Genomic DNA, 23,455 nt, shown 5'->3' with positions numbered 1-23,455 from the left:
CTCGAGTGCTCTAGGCCGGCTTGGGGGATCCAGTTAACTCCACGCTTAGGAATCTCATTCAGATCAAGCTTATTATCAGGCGTTCTTAATATCAAAACTTACAGCTCAGTGTTAAGATACTTCTGACTTTCCATAATCTGTCCCATCACATGGTGTAAAAAGATAATGATTTCGCTCCCATGCTGAGCGGAGACACAAACATTACTTCTCTGGTTCACAAAGGCATTTAAAATGACCAGCTATAATCTAAAATGACCGGCTATAATGCATGCAGGCAGAAAGCCGCAGTGGCCAATCAGAAACACAGGTGTGATCATATGTCATGGAACTACATTTCCCATAAGACAGTATCTACCTACATTTCCCAGGATTTAGTTTCTTAAAGGAGACAGATCTTAATTCTTACACTAGCTACCGTATTTTTTGGAGTATAAGACATACCGGAGTATAAGACGCACCAAGGTTTTGAAGAGGCAAATTTTTTAAAAAGTAAGTAGGTAGATAGAGGGAGAGAGAGGGAGAGAGAGCGAGAAATACAGTAGGTAGGTAGGGAGAGGGAGAGAGTAGGTAGGTAGGTAGATAGATAGATGGAGGGAGGGAGGGAGGGAGAGAGAGAAAGAGAGAGAAATACAGTAGGTAGGTAGGGACAGAGAGAGAGAGTATGTAGGTAGGTAGGTAGATAGGTAGATAGAGGGATAGAGAGAGAGAAATACAGTAGGTATGTAGGGAGAAAGAGAGAGTAGGTAGGTAGGTATGTAGATAGAGGGATAGAGAGAGAGAAAAAAATAGTAGGTAGGGAAAGAGAGAGAGTAGGTAGGTAGGTAGGTAGGTAGGTAGGTAGGTAGAGGGAGGGAGGGAGGGAGGGAGGGAGAGAGAGAGAGAGAGAGAGAGAGAGAGAGAGAGTAGGTATGTAGGGAGAAAGAGAGAGTAGGTAGGTAGGTATGTAGATAGAGGGATAGAGAGAGAGAAAAAATAGTAGGTAGGGAAAGAGAGAGAGTAGGTAGGTAGGTAGGTAGAGGGAGGGAGGGAGGGAGGGAGGGAGGGAGGGAGAGAGAGAGAGAGAGAGAGAGAGAGAGAGAGAGAGAGAGAAATACAGTAGGTAGGTAGGGAGAGAGAGAGAGAGAGTAGGTAGGTAGGTACGTAGATGTTTCCAAGTGTATTTATCTATGTGCTAGAGAAATAAATTGCTGACAACCTGCAGCACCTAAGACTTGTTTCTGCTGGCACAGCATTTGATCAATGTAATTCTCATCAATCACTCTAAATAAAGAGCTTTCCGAAAGAAGAAAAAAAGTTTTTGCACTCTGCAAACCTCCCCAAAATGGCCTGTTTTTCGTGAAAATGCCCCCCTTTTTTTCAAATAAAAGACATGAATAGCCTTGGGGTGGTGGGTTGCAGAATGCTCCTGGAGGGGGGGGGGCAAAAAACTGGCTAAATCTAGGACTACCTGTGTAGGAATGATATGGGATTTTTAATAATTCTGAGGTAGGAAATGAGCTCTGTTAAACCTTGTCCTCCTAGGAAAGGAGGACAAGTTTTGCTGATCACTTCTTCCTTTAGAGCAGTGATGGCAAACCTTTTGCCCAAACTGGAATGTGTGCTGGAAACCCGACCAGCGCACTGGCCGGCTGGACTTCGTGTTTCCAGTGCTCTGGCATGTGCAAAGACTAGCATGCATGCCAGAAACCAGAAGAGCAGCTGGCGACGGCACACATGCCCACACTTAATAAACTCTATCCCTGATCTCTCCAATGTAGCCATTAAGTGATTGTGTGGGTCATTAAATAGAGCACAGGGTGCCTAGGATATGGGAGGTCAAGTATAGGCTCTGTTCCTCAATTCAACATGGGCTTTCCCAGGCCTTGTCTATCCCTTGAAGCACCATGTGGGATCCCTTGGGATCCCTGCAGTCCTCGGCCCGGCTTCTTCCCTCTATCTCCCTGCAGGCCTTGCACTGGGCATGCACCACCTGTACATAAAGAGGAAGCAGCAAGTTCTGTTTTTTAAAGTTTTAGGACAAAGTTTTGATAAATTCAGGATAGATTAAAGGACAAAATAGCTGCAGATAGTCTCCAGTTTATGAACACATGTTCCTAAAATCTGTCCTTAAGGCAAATTTGAATGTGTCATAAATATATTCCAATAAATAAATAAATAAATAAATAAATAAATAAATAAATAAATAAATAAATAATAAATAAATAAATAAATAAATAAATAAATAAATAAATAAATAAATAAATAAATAAATAAATAAATAAATAAATAAATAAATAAATAAATAAATGCAAACGAGAAGTTATAAATCTTACTTTAAGATCAGAGGTTTATTTTTTCTAATAATTTGGAACAAAAGAAAGAAGCAGAAGATATAACAACAACAGAAAACTCACATTGTCAGACCATTGCAATGGGGTCCAATGACAGATAGCAGGCCCTATAAGGACTGCTATTGGGCAAAGGACACCATTCTCATCTCAAGCCACAATTCTTATACCTTCTTTTTTATTGACATACACATTCCATGGTTTCACTTCCTTTTTTCTTTCTTACTTTCTTACTGATCATCACTCTCTGTAAACACTCATGTACATTTGAAGCTCTTGGCCATTTGTTACTTTCTGTTCCTCATTTCCCACCGTCTCATTCTTCCTGCTCTAAATATATCCATACATTTTTTGCAGAAAATGCAGCACACAAGTCAGTACATTAGAAATATGTGTGGTACCTTTTGCAATTATGTGAGTTTCAAATGTTGGTTCAGTGAGGCCTGCAAGCTCACTCCTAGGCCTATTACCTGCAACTTTCCAATGGATATATTCCTCCTCTCTCTTATGTAAACCACAACAGTAGTATTGTATAATACTGTATAAATAGCATTGTGTAATAAAGATGAAACATTGTGTATTTTAACTGAAATTTTGCTACAAGGATCCTTTCTTAACTATGGGTCATCTTTAAACCGGGGAATTCTTAACCCAGGAACTTGGAAAGGGAGCACAATAGGTGTGTGAATTCCTAAGGAAAAAAGTATTAATTTAAACAACTGCATTGGCACAAAAGAATGGAGCCTAGCAGGGGAAGCCAATGTGACGACACAAAAAGCTTAGTGAAGAACTGCAAACAAGTACAGTATAACAGAAGGAAAAGGGAGAAGTCACCAAAGAGAGGAAGACCTAAACTATCAGCAGGTTGTCAAGAAAACTCAAGCTCTGAATGAACTGAGGTTGGTGTGAGATACTACAAAGTGTAAATAGATCTTCTTTAAAGATGTTCAAAATAAAAGGAGAGGGAGAAAATCAATAGACTAGCTCTTCAGTGAAGACAGTCAAGTGCTAATAGGTAAGGAAGAGAAGATAAAGCTACTGAATCCTATTTTAATCTAGTCTTCTCCAATAAGAAAGCTTGTATCTTCTGAGAAACTGAGATGAGTATGGTGTAGGGACAGGATTAAAGACATTTGAGCCCATTCTGTAGCCAACCAATTATATAGCTTCTTTGTCTGGGCTCATCCATCTCCTGCTGTTGAAGGCTCAGTGGACCAAGAACATGTCCCTCCAGGGAAATTTTTACGTGGCTTCATTGGACTTAATTTGATTTCTAAATGCCCATTTTCTGGCTTTGCCTGACACGTTGAAGCATAAACTAGCTAAACAGGCTGGCTTTATTCAACATGCAAAGCACCCAAAAATTTACTTGCTACGAGGGCCTGAACCTAGTTACAACCCAGCCAATATTTCTTTGGATTAGATTCCAGGGCTTGTTTTGCCCTGTCCAAGGAATCTGATAGTACTGATAGTCTCCAACCCCTTCTAAGCTGAGTCTCAATTGTCACTTTGCTCTGGGCCTTGCCTGATCTCCTGCCGATTTATCCTTGTATTTTAGCAGAACCATCACGGAAAGAGAACCCCAGAAAGAATCACTACTTATAAAAGGCTTGAGAGGAAAAAAGAACGCCTCAGAAATTGATCTGTGACTTATAAGGCAAAGGAAAGTTGATCTTCTGGTTTGAACTCCCTATGAAGCAATGAAATCATGGTTTTCTCTCAGGGAACCTTCTCAATAAAAAGAAGGACCACAAAAGCTATCCCCTTTTCCTCTTTGAACTGGTGGTCCTATGAGATCCAAGCAAAATATCCTCTCCATCAATGAACTCTTCACCCACCTCCTTCCCTTCAGTCTCATCTCTCTCCTAGAAGATTTCCTGGAACAGGATTAGTGGTGGTAATCAACCGGTTCGGACTGGTTTGGGCAAATCAGTACTGACGAACTGCAGGTGGACTCAACTACCCACTTGCCTGCCTGCCCTGGCTCTATGTCATCCTATTGTCAGGCCTGCAGCCATATTCCTTTTGGATCTTTGGCCTGCTATACTTTCTATTATTATGATGCCTTTTCTATTGTGGGGAAATGGGAGGGGGGGTTAAACGGCATTAGATGCATGTAGCCAAAACAAAATTTCTTCTAGAAAGCCAAGGTCATTCTTTGTCTCTGCACCCAGAACTGGATGGGTGGAACTGCCAGCATGGCATTGGAAGATTGGACCATGTGATGGGCTTGTGGATGTGGGAAAAGATCTTGAACTTTCATCTGGATGGGGAAAATGGGAAAGCTTCAGATTCGTGTTTTCCAGATGTGCTGACATGGCTCTCTTAATACATTGGAACTTTTTTTTTTTTAATAAAAATTTTTTATTGGTTTTTCAACATTTATAGGGAAAAGGGTAAATGGACAGGTATACAAATTTTGGCAGTTGCAAAGTGTGGTAGGCGCCCCTCCCTCCATACTCATAGTATACATTTATATACAATGCATTGGTATATAATTGGTTACAATCAGCATGTTAGTTCTATTACTATTTTCAATCAGATTAGACATTACAGTATAAAATCCAGATATAATTCCATTATCACTTTTGGTCAGTTTATAATAATATGATTTTCTTGTTTATTTTTGTGATCTGAGTTTTCTTGCTATTGCCCCTTCTCCCTCCACTGGCAGAGCTCTGGCCCCTCCCGTGTCTTGTGTGTCCGTTGTAGTGTCTCGTGTTTTTTCTAGGTGTGTTTTGTTTTTTTCCATAAAGGCCTGCGCCTCTATGGGTGAATTGATTCTGATTCTTGTCTCCTCCCAGAATATCAGCATACCTTCAGGCATCAACCATCTGAACCACACCCCTTTCTGGTATAATTTATTCGCTAATTGCGAATAATTCTTCCTTTTTTCTCTAATCTTCTTAGGGATCTGCTTCAGAATGGTTATGTCCCTATCATGGTATGTCAATGCTTGCCCCCTTTGTACACCCAGAATTTCATCTCTTGTGCTTTTTCTAAGAAATTTAATGTGAACCTCCCTGGGTACATTGTGTGTTCTAGCATAAGCTGAGTTCACTCTATAAACCAGGTCTATATCCCACCCCATCTGTTGTTTTTCTTTGTGTGTGTAGTCAGCCAGGATGTTTGTCATGATGTCCCTTATGTTTTCCCCATCTTCTTCTATAACATTTTGAAATCTAAGGTAATAGGACATTCTCTCAAATTCTATTTTCATCTGTTGGGTGTCAAGATCTTTGTTCCCTTTCTGCACAGCTTCTACCCCCCCCTCACCTCCTCCACCCCCCCTTCCACAAGATTCAGTCTTTGTGAGTTCTTATATATTTGGGCTTGATTTTCTTTAATTTCATCTTTCATTTCCCTTAGCTGTTTCTTGATTTCCTCCTGGCCCTGTAAAATTTGTTGAAGCATTTGTTGAAAGTCCATCTCTGTAGTCTTAGGTTGCATCAGTTCTGTTATCTTTGACTGTGTGGCTGGACTGGATGTTGCAAATGTTGGAGCAGAAGTGGCAAAGCCAGGTTTTCCAGGAGGTGGTCTTTTGGGTGGCATCATTTATAACGTTAGAAGTTCAGTCCATATATAAGATAGACAGTTAGAAAAGAAGGGTAGCCAGGTGAGTTTCGGGAGCAGAAGAACCAGGCAGAAGAGAGTCTCTCTAATAAGTCTGGCAATAGATAGAAAATTTCCCCTAGAAAGTTTAAAAAATAACAATCCACAAGAGATTTCTCTGGGAGACACGGAGACAAAGACCGGAAGCCTGAATTTTAAAGGTGGAGTCAGGTTTCACAGTTCATAAAGACAACGGAAGTGTGCCATCTTGCCCTGCCAGTTTTGGGCACAGAGGCATAACAAAGTTTTAAAAGTTCCAAAAGTCCTCAAATCATCAGTAATATGTAGAATTAAATTGAAGAGAAAATCATCTCAGCCTGGGTGAGGCTTCATTCGTTGGCTCTCCCCCCTCCTCCTTCCCCGGGGGCTGAGAGCAGAATTGTTCCTCGCCGCTTGTCCAAGGGGGGGGGGAAACCCCCTCCCTCCAGCTGCGCCTCCAAAATGCTCCGAAAGTTAAGATTTTAAAAAGCTGAGTAATTCTTTCGTGCAGAGTAGGGAATGAAGAGAGAAGCAACCTCACCGCACTGCAGCTGCTTCCTTCTATTGTTACATTCTCCAGTCAGCTTGTAGCGAGGCGCGAGGCGCAGAAACGCGAAGCGCCCTCCGAATTTGCTCCCCGGTGCCTTGGGCGCGCGAGAGACCTCCCGCCAGCCGCCGCCGCTGCAGGAGTCCTCCGCGATGCCGCCCCTCCGGCAGGACCCCTCTGCAGGGTGTCCTGTGCCCCCCAAGGAGTGGGGAAGCCCACCGGGGAGCCGGAGAGGGCAAGGAGCTGCCCGTCGCCGTCGGCCGCCGGAACCGGAACCAATACATTGGAACTTTGAGCAACACTTTGCCTTGGACTCTGATTTAATTTTGGATGCTATTTGGAACCCTGACACCTATTTAGCTACATTTGCAAAGCTGTGAGCATGCATGCAAGCCACACGCATGAGCAAAGCACATATGGGGAAGACCACATGCATGTGTGCAAGCTGCATGCACTCACAGTTTCAATGCCCGGCAAACCGGTGGTAAAATTGTGTGAAAATGACCTCTGAACAGGATGCAGCTGTTGGAAGAAGGAGAAGAAGGCTTCAAAAAGCAAATATGTGGGTCAAGCTGATGGCCAAAGCTAGCTCTAGGTTCTGCCTCAGTTTACCATTTCCAATAAGCAACCGAGTCAGAAGGTAATTTTAAAGCAATTTGTTAGAGCAATTTATTTAAATGCAATTTGATGAAGTGTGGTCTCCCTATGGAAAGGGGAACTGGATTATGTGTACTTCAGTGGTGGGTTTCAAATTTTTTTAGAACCTCTTCTGTAGGTGTGGCATGCTTTGTGGGAGTGGCGTGCTGGCCATGTGACTGGGTGGGAGTGGCTTGCGGCCATTTGACGGGGTGGGAGTGGCTTGCGGCAATGTGACTGGGTGGGCGTGGCCAACTTGTAAAATGTGGTGAAACTCACTTAACAACGCTCTTGCTTAGCAGCCAAAACATTGGCTCAGAAACTCTGGCATTTGAAGTACACAAGTCTTAAAGCTGTCAAGTTACAAGACCCTTGCACCCCTAACCCTTTAGAAAAAAAACCCCAGGGATGTTCAAACTTGACAGCTTTAAGACTTGTGGACTTCAACTCCCAGAATTCCTCCTCTCGCACTTCATCTTGATGATGTGCGGACGGGCGGGGGGAGGGAGCTGGAACGGGTTCTAAATGGCTTTTAAGGAGCCATGAGGCCATGGGAGCCAGTAGAAAGGCAGCAGAGGGGGCGGGAGCAGGAAAAAAATGCCTCATGGCTTCTCAAAAGCACGGCAGAGGAGGAGGAGGCAGCAGGGGTAACGCGGGGCCCAGTTCAGGTGCTCTGAGCAGAGGGGGTGGCACCGCCACCACTGCCACAGGCGGAGGTGCCAGCAGGAGCTTTGGCAGCTTTACCTCAGCCACAGCGCCGGGCAGCAAATGTGGTGGTGCTGTTGGAGGAGGAGGAGGAGGAGGCAGCAGCAGTTATTCTGGTGGCGGCGGGGGCTCGTCGGCATCTTCAGCAGCAGCCCTGCCCCCGGTGAAAAAACCCAAAGATGGAGCAGATCCACGCAGATGATGTCGCCGCAACATGACTGGAGGAGGAATTCTGGGAGTTGAAGTCCAAAAGTCTTAAAACGGTCACGTTTGAACATCCCTGGGTTTTTTTTCTAAAGGATTAGGGGTGCAAGGGTCTTGTAACTTGACAGCTTTAAGACTTGCACTCTTCAATGCCAGAGTTCCTGAGCCAACATGACTGGAGGAGGAATTCTGGGAGTTGAAGTCCACAAGTCTTAAAACTGTCAAGTTTGAACATTCCTGGGTTTTTTTCCCTAAAGGGTTAGGGGTGCAAGGATATAGACCAAATTTTTAATCAAGGACCCCCCCCTCCCGGTCAATTGTGTCCCGCTTTACCAATGTTAAAATCTGGTCACCTTAGCATAGCCATAGAAAAGAGGATTGCATTCTGGTAAAAGCAAAAGAAACAAGTAAAAACCATCAAAATGGGTTTGGGTAAGATACATTCTCAGCGCTTCCCAAGGTTGGCTTGGCTATTTTCTTTGTTCATGGAGCCTTGAGAACAGCTAAAAACGAAACTGTTATCTACAATATATTGAATGCTCTCCTGCCAGTCCTGGTTTCTAAAAGAGAGGGTTTTTTTCTTCAAGGTTAAAGCTTGTGGGGAACTATTAGCAATACAATTGAAAAAGCAAATTTAAAATACAAGAAAACCCATGTTAATTAGCCAGTGCAACAGTATTACAAAAACCAAGTTTCAAGTATTACAAAATCCAACCTCTCTGGCCCTCAAAGCAGATGGGAGAAATAACAGCTGGAGCCAAGATTTATTTATTTTTTTGCCAAAAAGTTGAGCATTGTCAATCCGAAATTTTCAAGTTTTGGAGCTGGGAAGAGGCATAAAGGAAGGCAGGTAGGTGTACTAAAGAGCCAGGCCCAAGTCATTGCTCTGTAGCAATGGGCCCTGAGAACAGGGGTTTAGGGACATGTCTGAGGGCAGGAAGGAAAGTGGCAGGACAAGAAGATCTTGGAGGCGATTCTTCTGCCAGGATGCTGCTTCTCCCTTATGAGCACCTCTCAAAGTTGGATTCCATACAAAAACCTTTGCCATTTGGATTACATACAAAGCCTTTGTCAGACCAATTCTTGAATACAGCTCATCTGCCTGGAATCCACACTGTATATCAGACATTAATACAATTGAACAGGTCCAGAGGTATTTCACAAGAAGAGTACTCCACTCCTCTGCTCACAATAGAATCCCTTATGCCTCCAGGCTCAAACTTTTGGGCTTGGACAACCTGGAACTACGCCGCCTATGGTCTGACCTAAGCATAGTACACAAAATTATCTGCTACAACGATCTACCTGTCGATGATTACTTCAGCTTCAACCGCAATAATACACGGGCAAACAAGAGATACAAACTCAAGGTAAACTGCTCCAAACTTAATTGCGTAAAATACAACTTCAGCAACAGAGCGGTCAATGCCTGGAATGGTCTACCTGATTATACCTGCTATCTTGTACATGTTCAACAAACTAAACTAAATTAAACTAAACTAAACTAAACTAAACTAAACTAAATCTTTCTGTTGAACACTGACCCTCCCTTCTCTGAATGTGATTTCCTGCAGGGGCTTGACAGCCATCTGAGCAGACTGGAATCCAAAATACTAAACCATTCCAACTTTACAATGCACTTCAAATTGAATGGAAAGTACAATGTTGAACACTGTGCAGATCATTACCAGGAAAGAGCTTTTTGAAAAATGCCTAGTTGTGAACAAATAAGGTGTTTTGAAACACTATGCTCATGTCTACAGTATTTTTAGTAAAAAGTCAAGGAAATTTCCTCATGAGAACTTCCAAGTCTGAAAATAGTGCCTTGCATTGTACCCAGACCTCTATAGCAGAGGCGGCCACAATTAATAATGTATCCTTATTATGATTCCAGAATCATCTCTTGACTCCATTGCCTTATATTACTTTTGCATTAGCTGGAATACATACAAGCATAATAGTGGTATCAATCTATTCTTCATGTGGGTCGATTAAAAACCCCAGAGTAACGGAAGAGATAAGGCTGGATCAGTGTTATCCACTTCTCCTTTCTGAGAAAGATAACAGCCTATGTATTCTAATCATATATGTTAATGTCAATTGCATACCTATTTATCCTGCATTCAGTGCCCTTGAGTTCAATGCCACAAGTAGATGCATCTTTCAACTTTTGGGAATTGTCTCATCATTGCTTCTGTCAAGGATGCCCACTTTTTCTTGGGCCAAGGACTTGTTTAGCTTTTACATAACACTTAGCAGTTGCCTAAAGAGAAATGGGAGAAGGACACACAGAACAAAACAGTAATAATGCTAACAATTTATTATTTATTATGGTAATTATGTATTATTTATTTTATTTACAGTATTTATAAAATGCATATGCTGCCCATGTTGTCACCCAAAGCAACTAATTTCATATCTTTAAACCTAAATTTAATTATGTTCAATTTTGGTAGCATGAAGACTCTTGGTCATACAGTATGGTTAATTATTTCCCTCTTGTCTCTGGTTAAAAATTACTATTTAAAATTGGGATTTATACAGTGTTTGAGGTCTAGAGATAAGGGTTGCTGGCTTACATCTTCCACTAACACTGAGAGGACAAGCCACTAGAACAGAAATTGAGAGCAAATCCAATTCCTTACTAGTTACCTAGTTTGTCTAATAAAACATCTGTGTAAAAACAACCAAGCTCAGAGAGGACTAAGGGCCACTCATTTAAACCCATGGCTATAAATATTCTCATTTATCAGTTTCATCATACACCTAGGTAAGTCCAAGATTAGAATCCTTATAAATCTCATAGTACATGCTTAGCATCCATGTCTAATAATCTCTTTTTCATGAACAGAAGAACATATGATGGGAAAGCTTATCTTTACAGAAGACCAAGAAGACCCCAGGTATAAATCCAATAGGCCCCAGGAAGCATCAAAACGATACAGTCCATATGTTTCTCCCCTCCATAAAATAATAACTGTAAAGCAAGCCTTTTGGCTACAGAGGTGAACTGTAAGTGAATAAATAATAGATTAAAAATAACATATTCCACAAAACCTTCCTTTTGTTGCTTCACAGCTCACAGAAAGTTTATAGGCAGATTTTGTTCATTAATTTGTTCTTGGCAATGGTGCCAGGTTTCTTCTTGAGCTGTTGATGTTGTAGAATAAATTTACACCCATTTCCTACAAGTATTTTTTCTTTCACAGGCCTGCAAAATTTGTTAGTTCAGGAAGGAATGCCCGTTATTGTTTTAGTCCCTTGACAATCCAGCAATGAAGGGAACTGGCACTGTGAGAAGGTTGGTGGAGCTGCCAGACTGCAATGACATTTTTAATGGAGTCATCAGAAAAAAGTACATTTGTAAACCTGGATGTGAAGCATGGTGGGGTAAACAAAAGGATGGGACACCCTTTATTAATTCTCCATTTTATTTTGGTTTGTCACACAATCAGCCAGATGTTCTGACTGGATTTGGCATTTTTGTCTACCTATTGAGTACTTTCCAAGGACCTGGGATAGGCAGATGTGGATGTTTGATAGTGTTACCATCGCAGGATGTAAGCTGGTCCAAGTAAAGTTGCAATTGACTGGTGGTATATTTGTCAATGCCGATGGTGTTCAAGTGCTGTCCCAATTGTTTTAGGATTGCATCCAAGGTGTCTATTATTTTTGGTACTACTTTTGTTTTCTTTTTCCACAGTCGTTTTATTTCTATTTGCAGTTCTTTCTACATTATTATTTTCTCCAGTTCCCTTCTCTTCTCTTCTGCTGCCTTCAGGTACTACCACTTGCATTATCCAGACTGTTGGCTTTTTTTTGTCTTTCTTATCAACAATTGTTAATTATGATGATGATTGCGCTTTCCCAGACTGAAAACAGCCCCTTTCTCCTTCTCCTGAAACATTATCTTCCACCCCAAAGAGCAAGTGGCCACTCGGCTTTTTCATCTGCCTGTTAGCTGGTTTGATCTGGCTGTCTATATCTGATCTGTATTCTGCTTTTCTGTAGCGTATGTGGAATTTGGTCCACCATTGAAGTTCCCACAACAGAAAATGTTGAGCAGAGACATCCATGAGGGTGAGGGTATGAAATGACAAAAACGATATCAAACCACTGGCTGGAAGGTCGGACCCCTTTTTAAATGTGTTTTGGCACTGCATGCACATATGAAAGAGCCAGAGTTTATCCCAGCATGACATGAAGGTTACCTTTGCTGTTTTACCTCTGACTGTGCAATAGGTTGGAAGAGAAGGAATTCCAACTCCAGGAATAACCACAAAATTGAGATCATCTGGGTCCTAATTCAAGAGTTGAACCACTCCAGCTCAAGCGGTTCCCGGGATATACAGAAGAGGCGTCCTTAATTTGACCTTTAAAAATAATGAAATTAAAATCAGGCAGATTTAAATAAGATGGATGGCAGCCATTTTAGAAACCATCTCCCCAAATGCTTAGTACACGACCACTTAAACCTGTCTGTCTTGTAATGTCTTGAGGTAAAGTTTTCTCTCAGTTCAGTTTCAAAGGGCAACAGAGGAATAGTAAAGCTGTGCTGTATTTTTTTTTAATACGTGGTGGAGTACTTCCCATTGCCCTCCACTGCCAAATAAAACTGATTAATTGGTATGTCACTGAAAAATGACATCTCTTTTAACCACAACATCTTTTGTTAATTCTCTATTTTTTTAAAAAAAAAAGTCCCCCTTTTTAAAATGAATACTTCCAATCATTTTTCAACAGCAGCCCCCATTTTCCTGGAACTAAGCCTAGGAAGAAATTGAGAACAAAATCAAATGTTAAAGTGCCACCAATTGAAATGATTTAAATTAGAAAACCAAGGGTGTTACTGCCATTCAAACACAGGTAGTCTTCAACAGTTCACTTAGTGACTGTTCAAAATTACAACATCACCAAAAAAAGTGGCTTATGACTTATAACCATTACCACATCCCCATGGTCATGTGATCCAAATTCAGATGCTTGGCCACTGACGCATATTTACTTTACTTTATTTTAAATTTCTAGGCCGCCCCCTCTCCCAAAAGGGACTCGGGGCGGTGTACAGTCAAATTAAAACACAAGGAATACATAAGAATAAATACAAAAATACACAGATCCTTAAATACTTAGATGAGGAGGCTATAAAAACTGTATCTTAAAGTAAAGCGATTAAAAAACAGTATTTAAAAATAACCCCTAAAAATACCACAAAAAAGTTAAAGTTAAAATAATGACCTAGAAATTCCCAATTAAAAATATCTGCCAGGAGGTAAAATAAAACTATGAATGGGCCAAGCCGGCTAGTCGAAACAGGTGAGTCTTTAGTTTTTGTCGGAAGGAGCGGAAGTCGGTGGTGGTTCTGATGTCGGGGGGGGAGGTCATTCCAGAGGGTTGGGCCCATCACAGAGAAGGCTCTACTCCTAGGTGCTGCCCGTTGGCATTGCTTGGTGGACGGCACCAGGAGGAGTCCCTCCCTGTGAGAGCGAATTGGTCGCAGTGTCCCGTGGTCATGTGATCACCTTCTGACAAGCCAAGTCAATGGGAAAACCAGATTCACTTAGCAATCGTGTTACTAATTCAAAAAGTGTAGTGATTCACTTAACAACCATGGCAAGAGTTCATAAAATGGGGCAAAACTCACTTAACAACTGTCTCACTTAGCAATAAAAAATTTGGTCATAAGTCGAGGACTATCTGTAATGGAAACAGTACTGAAGAGATTCAGTGAAATAGTCCTTCTGATCTTTTTGGCCAAGGAATAAGTCACTTAGACATTTTTAGCAACAAGGATGTGAATGATGGTAGCATCTCTTGCTGAAGCACCTCTGCTTTTATATAATTCTTATATATATATATATATAATTCTTATATATATATATATAATTCTTATATATATATATATAATTCTTATATATATATATATATAAGAATTATATATATATATAATTCATATATATATATATATATATATATATATATATATATATATATATATGTGTGTGTGTGTGTGTGTGTGTGTGTGTGTGTGTGTGTGTCTTTGGTTGTTCGGGTTTTCTCCCGCGTAGAATTCTTCATCTTCAGGCTGGTGCTTCCAGCTTGGTGCTTCCAGGAGCAATGTGAGATCTCAGCCGGTTCCTCTTTTTAACTGCCAGTTGGGGTTTTAGCTGATTGGGTGGGAGCTTGGCTGCATTCTGATTGGGAGAAGGTGTATTCTGATTGGTAGGGGGCTTGGCTGTGCTCTGATTGGATGGGAGTTTGGCTGTTCTCTGATTGGATGGGGGCGTGTTCTGTATGGGTGGGGGCCTGGTTGTGCTTTTATTAGTCTGAGTTGCAGAGGAATTTGAGCTGGTGAGTTGCGTTACTGTTGTTTGGCTTCGCCTTTGTGGTCTTGCCACATCTCCGTGGTGGGCATCAGTTTGCTTCATGTATGGATTGGAGGGGTTTAAAGTGGCTAATAATGCAGCTGTGGTCTGGATTCTGGTTTGTGGTCGGGCTTCTGGTTTGAGTTCATCCTCGGTGTGGGTTTGGGCTTGCTTTTTGCGTGGATGTGTGATAGTGACATCCTGTGTGGTTTTCGTAAGTGTGGGTCTGGTATCATTCTTAGTGTTAGGGACTCGTTTGTTAGTGAGGGCGGGTTTCCAAATGGCTGGTAGGCGGGAGGTATCATCTCGTTTATTCATGCTGTGTGGGCGTTTTTCTATCTCAATAGCTTCTCTGATTATTCTGTTGTTAAAGTGTTCAATTTTGGCAATAGTTCTGGTCTTTTTAAAGTCTATATCATGTCCTGTGGCTTTGAGGTGTTGGACCAGGGAAGAAGTTGGTTCCTCCTTTCTGACTGAGTTTTTGTGTTCTTCAATGTGTGCCTTTATTCTTCTGTTGGTCTGTCCGATATATGTAGTAGGGCAGGTGGTGCATGGGATTTCATATACTCCTTGATTTTCTAACTCTATTTTGTCTTTGGGGTTTCTTAGGATGGTGGGTATTTTTGGTTTGTGTAGAATGCTGTCTTGATGTTGTGTTTGTGGAGGATCTTGCTGATTCTGTCTGTGGTGCCTTTTATGTATGGGAGGAGGGCTTTGCCATTTTCTTGTTTACTGTCTTGGATTTTAGTGGGGTTTTCTTTTTGGATTATGTTAATGTTATTGTTTCTTTGGAATCTGTTGGATATTAGTACATTGGTGAGAGTGTGTAGTTCGATTTTGAGGTGTTGTTCGTCAGCTGAGCGTTTTGTTCTGGAGATGAGTGTCTTGGCTACAGAGTTGATCTGTGCTGGGTGGTGGTGTGAGAGTGTGTGTAAATAGCGGTGTGTGTGTGTTTTCTTTTGGTAGATGGTGTGTCCTAGGGATCCATTGGATTTCTTATAGACTAAGACATCTAGGAAGGGAAGTTGATTATTGGCTTCTGTTTCCATGGTGAATTGTATTTTGGGGTGTAGGCTGTTGAGGTGTGTGAGGAAGTTGTCCAGTTTATCTTTTCCGTGTGGCCAGATTATGAAGGTGTCATCTACATATCTGAGCCAGAGTTTGGGTTTGTGATCGGATTTTTCTAGAGCTTGGGTTTCAAAGTGTTCCATGTAGAGGTTAGCAATGACAGGTGAGAGGGGTGATCCCATGGGTGCTCCTTCTATTTGTTTGTATTTTTGTCCATTATAGATGAAGTATGTGTTGGAAAGGCAATGGTTGGTCAGATCTAGGATATGTTTGGGGGGGTTGTATTTGTTTTGGATAGCTGTTAAGGCTTCTTTGATTGGTACTTGGGTGAAGAGGGATATGACATTGAAGCTCACTAGTAGGTCGCTGGGCTGTAAGTTTTGTTTCCTTATGATCTCTATGAAATGGAATGAGTTTTTTACGTGTGAGGTGATGGATTCTGCATAGGACTGTAGTTGTTTGGTGAGAAATTTGGCTAGGTTTTGTAGAGGTGAGCCTATGGAGCTGACTATGGGTCTGAATGGGGTTCCTTCTTTGTGCATCTTGGGGAGACCATAGAGCTTAGGGCATCTGGATGATTTTTCTCTGGGAATGATTCTTTGCTGGATCTCTTCACTGATGGGGGAGGCTTTTATTTTGGATCTGGTGGTTTTTTCTAAGTAGGTGGTGGGATCCGTGCTTAGGGGTTTGTAAGTGGAGTCTTGGAGTAGGTTGGTTAATTTGATTTGGCAGAACTATTGCCAAAATTGAACACTTTAACAACAGAATAATCAGAGAAGCTATTGAGATAGAAAAATGGCCACACAGTATGAATAAACGAGATGATACCTCCCGCCTACCAGCCATTTGGAAACCCGCCCTCACTGACAAACAAGTCCCTAACACTAAGAATGATACCAGACCCACACTTACGAAAACCACACAGGATGTCACTATCACACATCCACGCAAAAAGCAAGCCCAAACCCACACCGAGGATGAACTCAAACCAGAAGCCCGACCACAAACCAGAATCCAGACCACAGCTGCATTATTAACCACTTTAAACCCCTCCAATCCATACATGAAGCAAACTGATGCCCACCACGGAGATGTGGCAAGACCACAAACGCGAAGCCAAACAACAGTAACGCAACTCACCAGCTCAAATTCGTCTGCAACTCAGACTAATAAAAGCACAACCAGGCCCCCACCCATACAGAACATGCCCCCATCCAATCAGAGCACAGCCAAACTCCCATCCAATCAGAGCACAGCCAAGCCCCCTAGCAATCAGAATACACCTTCTCCCAATAAGAATGCAGCCAAGCTCCCACCCAATCAGTTCAAATCCCCACTGGCAGTTAAAAAGAGGAACCGGCCGAGACCTCACATTGCTCCTGGAAGCACCAAGCCGGAAGCAGCAACCTGAAGATGATGAATGAGACTTCATCGAAACGTCGTGAAGATACTTCCAATTCTATGCGGGGGAAAAACCCGAACAACCAATGACGTATGTGTGTATATATATGATCTGGTTGACATATATATATATATATATATATATATATAAAATACAGGATCAACCAGATTCCTAAAAATGTCCGTATCGGTAGGAAAGTGTCACTACATTTCTAATAAATAAAAAGGGCCTTAAGATAATCCCTTTAAACCCACCAAAGTTACAGTTTGCTTTTTTCATATTTTCCACTTTTCCTTTAAGTGTGTTCTTTAAACTGTGCAGTGCTCTGTTTTCTTTCTTACACTTGATTGACCAAGTTGCTTCCCCACCCCCCAAATTCAGTGTTTATCAATGTTAGCAGAAGATGGACTCCAACTCCCAGAATCTCCCACCCAGACTAAGCATTTAAGTCCACCCATCCCAAGTTGCCAGGGTTGAGAAACTTTTTTTTGACCCATCCTGGAAACATCACATTTCTTGTTTTATAATTGCCAATCGCAAGAACAATCTTGGAAAGGGGAAATGAAAGAAGGAGCAGCTGAAATCACAACTTTTGATTTCTGTGCATTTGGTGTATTTCCAGGTTCCCCCCCACACACACACACATTTTGATTGAATATCATTTTTAGACCTAAATGCTTGTTAAATCTAAAGGTACATGGCAGACATGCTAAATATGGTTTGTGTAAGCTTGCAAATGGAAGAGGTTGATCAGAATGATGTAAATTGTTTTTATTTAGCTAAATGGGCAGCTTTGGAAACACCTTTGAACTTTGGCCATTGTTTGGAATGCAATGCGAAGGAATATTTTGTCCACTGTATCCCAAATCCACTATATGACAACATAAAATTGAGGTTTTACTGCAGGGGTGTCAAACTCAAGGCCCGGGGGCTGGATCCGGCCCATGAGCTGCTTAGATCCAGCCCACAATGCTGCCCTGGAAACAGCAAAGGACAAGCCCACGGTGCCTCTGCCAGAGAAAACAGAGCTTGTGAGGGCTATGTGTAGCACAGTGACGTGCGGTGAAGTTTATGGCTGGTGAGGCTGGTGACGTCATCAAACCGCGTGGTTTCTCCGATCGCACGGGTGCAGCCCGACTGGAGAAGTTTTTCTTCTCAGAAATGTCAGAAAGGGACAGGCGGGCTGCCACAGCTCCACTGAGAAGACATTTCTGAGAAGAGAAACTTCTCCTTTCTCCTCCTTCCCTCCTCCCTTCTAGCACTGATGATGTTTCCTAGGCATTTTTTGCATCGGGCGAGCCCAGGATCCTTGCAAGGGGAATGGGATCACATGTGCAGGAGGCTCCTCAGTGCCATCCTCAGATCAGCATGAGCCGCGGTCCCCTTCCCCTGCACACGTGGTCCCATTCCCCTCTTTCCTGAGCCAACATGAAGGGGACCGCAGCTGCGCTGATCTGAGGCTGGAGTTGAGGAGCCTCCTGCACACGTGGTCCCATTCCCCTTGCAAGGATCCCGGGCTCACCCGATGCAAAAAATGGCAAAATCGGCACACTTGGTGCTGCTGCTGCAATGTCCAGGGAAGCTAAACCAAGCCGCGCGCCTCTCCCAGCCACTTTCGCAGCTTCCCGGAGTAATTTTTTTTTCATGATGAGAGCGGTGAGGCTCTGCCTCCCCTGCCTCCCCTGACTGCATGTCACTGGTGTAGCACTCCCGACCTCTATTTTTTATTGGCAGAGGGTTTCAGGAGTCCATCGCAGCTGAAATGGAGCTCACGAGGGCCATGGGCTGCCCTCCCGACCTCCATTTTTGCTGGCAGAGTGTTCCAGGAAGCAATTGCAGCCAAAAAGGGAGCCTGGGAACCCATTTTCGCTGGCAGAGTGCTCGGCGCCCCCCCCCCCGACATGAGTGACATCAAGATAGCCATGCCTACCCTGACCACTCCCACCCTATCCCCCCCAAGGTCAAACACAACCCTGATGCAGCCCTCAATGAAATTGAGATTGACACCCCTGTTTTACTGGATACACATTTTTTGCAAGCTATGTTGCACTGGACACAAAATGCAGCTATTATGCACTTGACACAGATTATATAATCTAATGCATAATCTTAATATAATCCATTTTTTCTACAATATTTTTCTGGAGGTTTCTGTAGTCAAAATATATGGAGGGTATCAGACTGCTTAACCCTTTCATTCAACTATGTTCAATACCAGAGTAGGTATTTTAGTATCCTCCATGTATTTTTAGCTACTACTTCCAGCATCCACTACTTGATGAAATTAATGGGTCCAAAACATCTGCAGGATGCCAATCTACCCGACTTCTATGCGACATCAAGCTAGACTTACGTTATTATTATTGTTGTCAATAATAAATGTTCTATTCTCCATTACATATAAAATGTAGATTAGAGTATTTTGTTATAAATAAGATGTCATAGTGATGGATTTCCCTGTAAATAATGCTGGAAATAAGTCACCTTCTCTTTAGATCACAATTTTAATTATTTATTTAAGTCATCCAAGTTTTCTTTCCTTGTAATATGAAAAGCACCTATTTTTTTTATACTAAGCAAAATGTAATAGTTAATCAGGAGCAATAAAGAAGTTTGAATTTAAAGTATAGATTAAAACTTATAGAGCAGATAAAGAAGCCTGGATATGGAAACCAGGTTTTGAACAACTATATTGAACATGGCTTATTAATAGTCAACATAATTTGCTCAGGCTTATCTGATCTGTTGCTTAATAAATCTCTTCCTCCTCTGTATCCTTCTTTGTCATATTCCAAAGATAGCAGTATGATTTTGGATACATATAACCAGTTGGATCTAGTGTTAGGTCTATAAAAGAGAGCTTAAACTATGATAGATCACCTCTTCAACTCTTCTGAACTCTTCCCAGCAGATGTATACAAAAGTCATCTGCTTCCATCTGCCAGAATGGCAGTAATTGTCTCAATTTACTTGCAATTGTCTTGCCGTGATTGTCTCGCCCTGGCCAAGTCATTCCAGCCAACTCACCCTGGCCAACTTGATGCAGAAGAAATTGATGTGGCCAACTCAACATGGGACAACTTGCCATGAGAAAATTCAAGGGGAGATAACTGTAATGTTGTCCCCAATGCATCTTCAGCATTATTTTATTTTTTGCGATTCACATTTTATTTTGCCCTTCCTTTAGCATCCTTTCTTTAATGATTCTATTCCACCATTTCTTCATGCACAAGTTGGTTGTGTCGAGTTGTCCTGCATCGAGTTGTCTAGGGTGAACTGGCTACACCCATCTGGTCAGTCACTCTTAATTGAAATCTCCACATCAACACAGGATTAACAGCCCTTTATGATGTAGGTCCAGGCTACCTGAGAACTAATTCATTTCAATGGAATTCCTCTACTCATTCTGGCAGAAGGGGCATGCTGTGGACCCCATTGGTCAAGGAATTCTTCCTGGTAGGTCTAGGGCAGGGGTGTCAAACTCGTAGCCTGTGAACTGGATTCATCACGTGTTAGCCACGCTCACCCCCAGATTAGTGAAGGGGAAAAAAGTCATGATACATCATGCAACAACAACATGACGCCATGAGTTCAACATCCCTGGTCTAGGAGAAGAGCTTTTTCTGGGTGAATCCCATCCTCTGGAACATCATGTCCCCTAGAGCAGGGGTCTCCAACCTTGGCAACTTGTGGACTTCAACTCCCAGAATTGGGAGCTTTGCTGGCTGAGGAACTCTGGGAATTGAAGTCCACAAGTCTTAAAGTTGCCAAGGTTGTAGACCCCTATCCTAGTATAAGATCCAACCTCTTGGCATACTGAAGGACACTCAGAAACTGATTCTACTAATTGACCTGGGCCCCCGATGGGGGCTTTCCACATTGGAGATTTTGGGTGAACTAGGAGGAAGATCCCCCCCATTATGGTTTGATTTGTCAATGATTTAATCTTTGCTTATTTTAATATGTAACATTTTAATGTGATGTATCTGCTTTTATGATGTAGCAAACCACCCAGAATTGCTTGACAGTGAGATGGGTGGCATATAAACTTACTAAGTAATAAATAAATAAAAAACTACCGTACCCATTTACCAGCCTTAACTCCCACTTGGTTCCCTAGCGGTTACCTTGTAACACATTTACACCATAAAGTACACATTTTGCTTCTTGAAGAAAAAGTCAGGATGGCGTAACTTCTTCACGAAGGTTAATTAGATGGCATTAGAATCTATGTCAGTATTAATAGAAGAATACAGTCTTCCATCAAAAGGCTAATTTAAGGCTCAGGTAGCATGCTGTGTGGCAGATGTAGTTCTGTGTGGCAGATGTAGTTCTGTAGTTCTTGCATTACAACAGCTCCCTACGTAACCTTATGGGCTGTCTGAGTGGGCTGCCTCACTTCATCTTAAGTTAAGGTCAGTCTTGACTTCAAGCAAAAGTCCTGCTGCAGCGTTCCTGTACACAGCAGGATCTCACTTTTTGGGAGATCCTACAGTGGTTTTGCAAAGGTTCTGCTCGCACATATGTGCTAGGCGTTCCTGACTCTAGGGGGCGGTGCTCATTTCCATTTCAAAGCCAAAGAGCCAGCATTCTCCAAAGAGATCTCCGTAGTCATGTGACCGGCATGACTAAACACCGAAGGCACACAGAATGCTGTTACCTTCCCACCAAAGGTGGTCCCTATTTTTCTGCTTGCATTTTTACATGCTTTTGAACTGCTAGGTTGGCAGAAGCTGGGACAAATAATGGGAGCTCACTCCATTATGCGGCGCTAAGGATTCGAACTGCCGAACTTTCTGATTGACAAGCTCAGCATCTTAGCCACTGAGCCATCGCGTCCCTATTTCCATTTCAATTTTATTTTAATATTTAAAATATTTAAAATATTCTATTTTAATATGCATTTATGAGAGCTTAAATAAATTCAGATATGGGTCAAATTGTACTACTGTACTATGTTATATATTGTTCAGGATAACAAAGTTACCAAAACAAGAATACAGTTCCTGTTTCAGGTGCAATCAAACGCAAGCATAAAATTGTGACTCAATCAACAACGACCTACGAGCACTACAACATAATTTTTGCTACTTTCAAGGAAACAGAATTATACCAATAGGGCAAGAGTAATTGTACGTGAAAGAAATCAGAATTGTGAATGTGTTGCATCCAGAGGAAACTGGGAAGCAAGCCTTTGCATAAAAAGGAGAAAAAATAAGAAACAGACTCTAGATCCAACAGGTGATTTACGACAAGGGCATAATTTCAGCTTGTGAGGAATTCTTTAAATGTTTGGCCTTGAGAATAGCTCCAAAGGACATTTAATCATGCTTATGTGAATGTTCTTTGAAATTTGGAGGCAGTTATTTAATTTAAATATCTATAGAATAGAATGCTTGTATTTCTCTGAAACAGCCAAGCCTAGAGATTACCAAGGATCTCGCATTTCAACTCTAAGCTATACATATTCATCTTTATTGGTAGAATATTTGTAGCTCAGGATTGAACGGGGGTACGGGCAGGAGTAGGTTCCGGCTGCTGCCAATGCTGGTTGGGTCAGGGACGCGCCGTATGCAGTATTGAAAAAATTGCTTCTGCACATGCGTAGAAACAAAAAAAACAAGATGGCAGTGCCTACGGCTCTACCGATACAACCTGTTCAGGGGCGTGGCAGGCCAACTTACTACCTACTTGGCCAAACTGGTCCGAACTGGTAGGAAACCACCTCTGGTAGGGGGTGTTCTTGGTACTTTCTGAGCTTGGATGCTTTCTTGCAGACTTTTCATTACCCAGCTAGGTAACATCATCAGTGCAACATACCCCCATTTAAATATCATTCGGTACTGAAAGAAGGAGCTTGGATACTCAGCCACATGCATTGGGCTAAGAGAGTGACTCCAAGGCACCAAAACCACTCTTAAAATCTAAGCAAGATAGATTAAACATTTCTTGTTCATAGTGACAATCTTCATTCTGCAGACAATTTCTTTCCAGATCCTCAAATCGAGACTTCGGGTCATCAAAACTTGACTAATTTGTAACTCTATTATCTGCAGCTCAAATCCTTCAATTTGTAGCCATTGGAAATCATTTAATTTCATAGTAATGTTGACCCCCATCGAGATACCTGATGTAATTGTCTATTCTAAACTTCCAAATCAATTAAATCTTCCACCAAATGGACCAATGATTGGGTTTAAAATGTGCTGGTACGTTATATGCAAAGGCTCCATTTTGTTTTGCATATCCAAGCTGACCTTAGACAAGGAAAATACTTATAAGATTTAGTCCCCACATCTTGTTTGAAAATTTGAGGTTTAATTTCAAAGACTTTGGTGTATCCTAACATAACATCCAGACTTTGGGCCAAACCTTGTAACTTTTAAGTTCAATTCACTTATGTGAACTGGGAGGTCTGTGAAAAATATCAGTGCATTGACCCATGTACAATCACTGAGCTGAAGAAAATGTTCCAATTATTTTATTCTCCACGTATAACTTAATTTCTTCCTAGCACTCCATAAATCTTTTGAAGACTTTTCCTCGACTCTCATTGTTGTGCATCAGCAGTTCGCTGTAAGTTGATTCAACCTCCTGCAATAGTGCAGAA

The sequence above is a fragment of the Natrix helvetica genome (assembly GCF_964273705.1).
Source record: "Natrix helvetica genome assembly, chromosome: 2".
Lineage (NCBI taxonomy): Eukaryota > Metazoa > Chordata > Lepidosauria > Squamata > Natricidae > Natrix > Natrix helvetica.
This window is presented reverse-complemented; position numbering follows the sequence as displayed.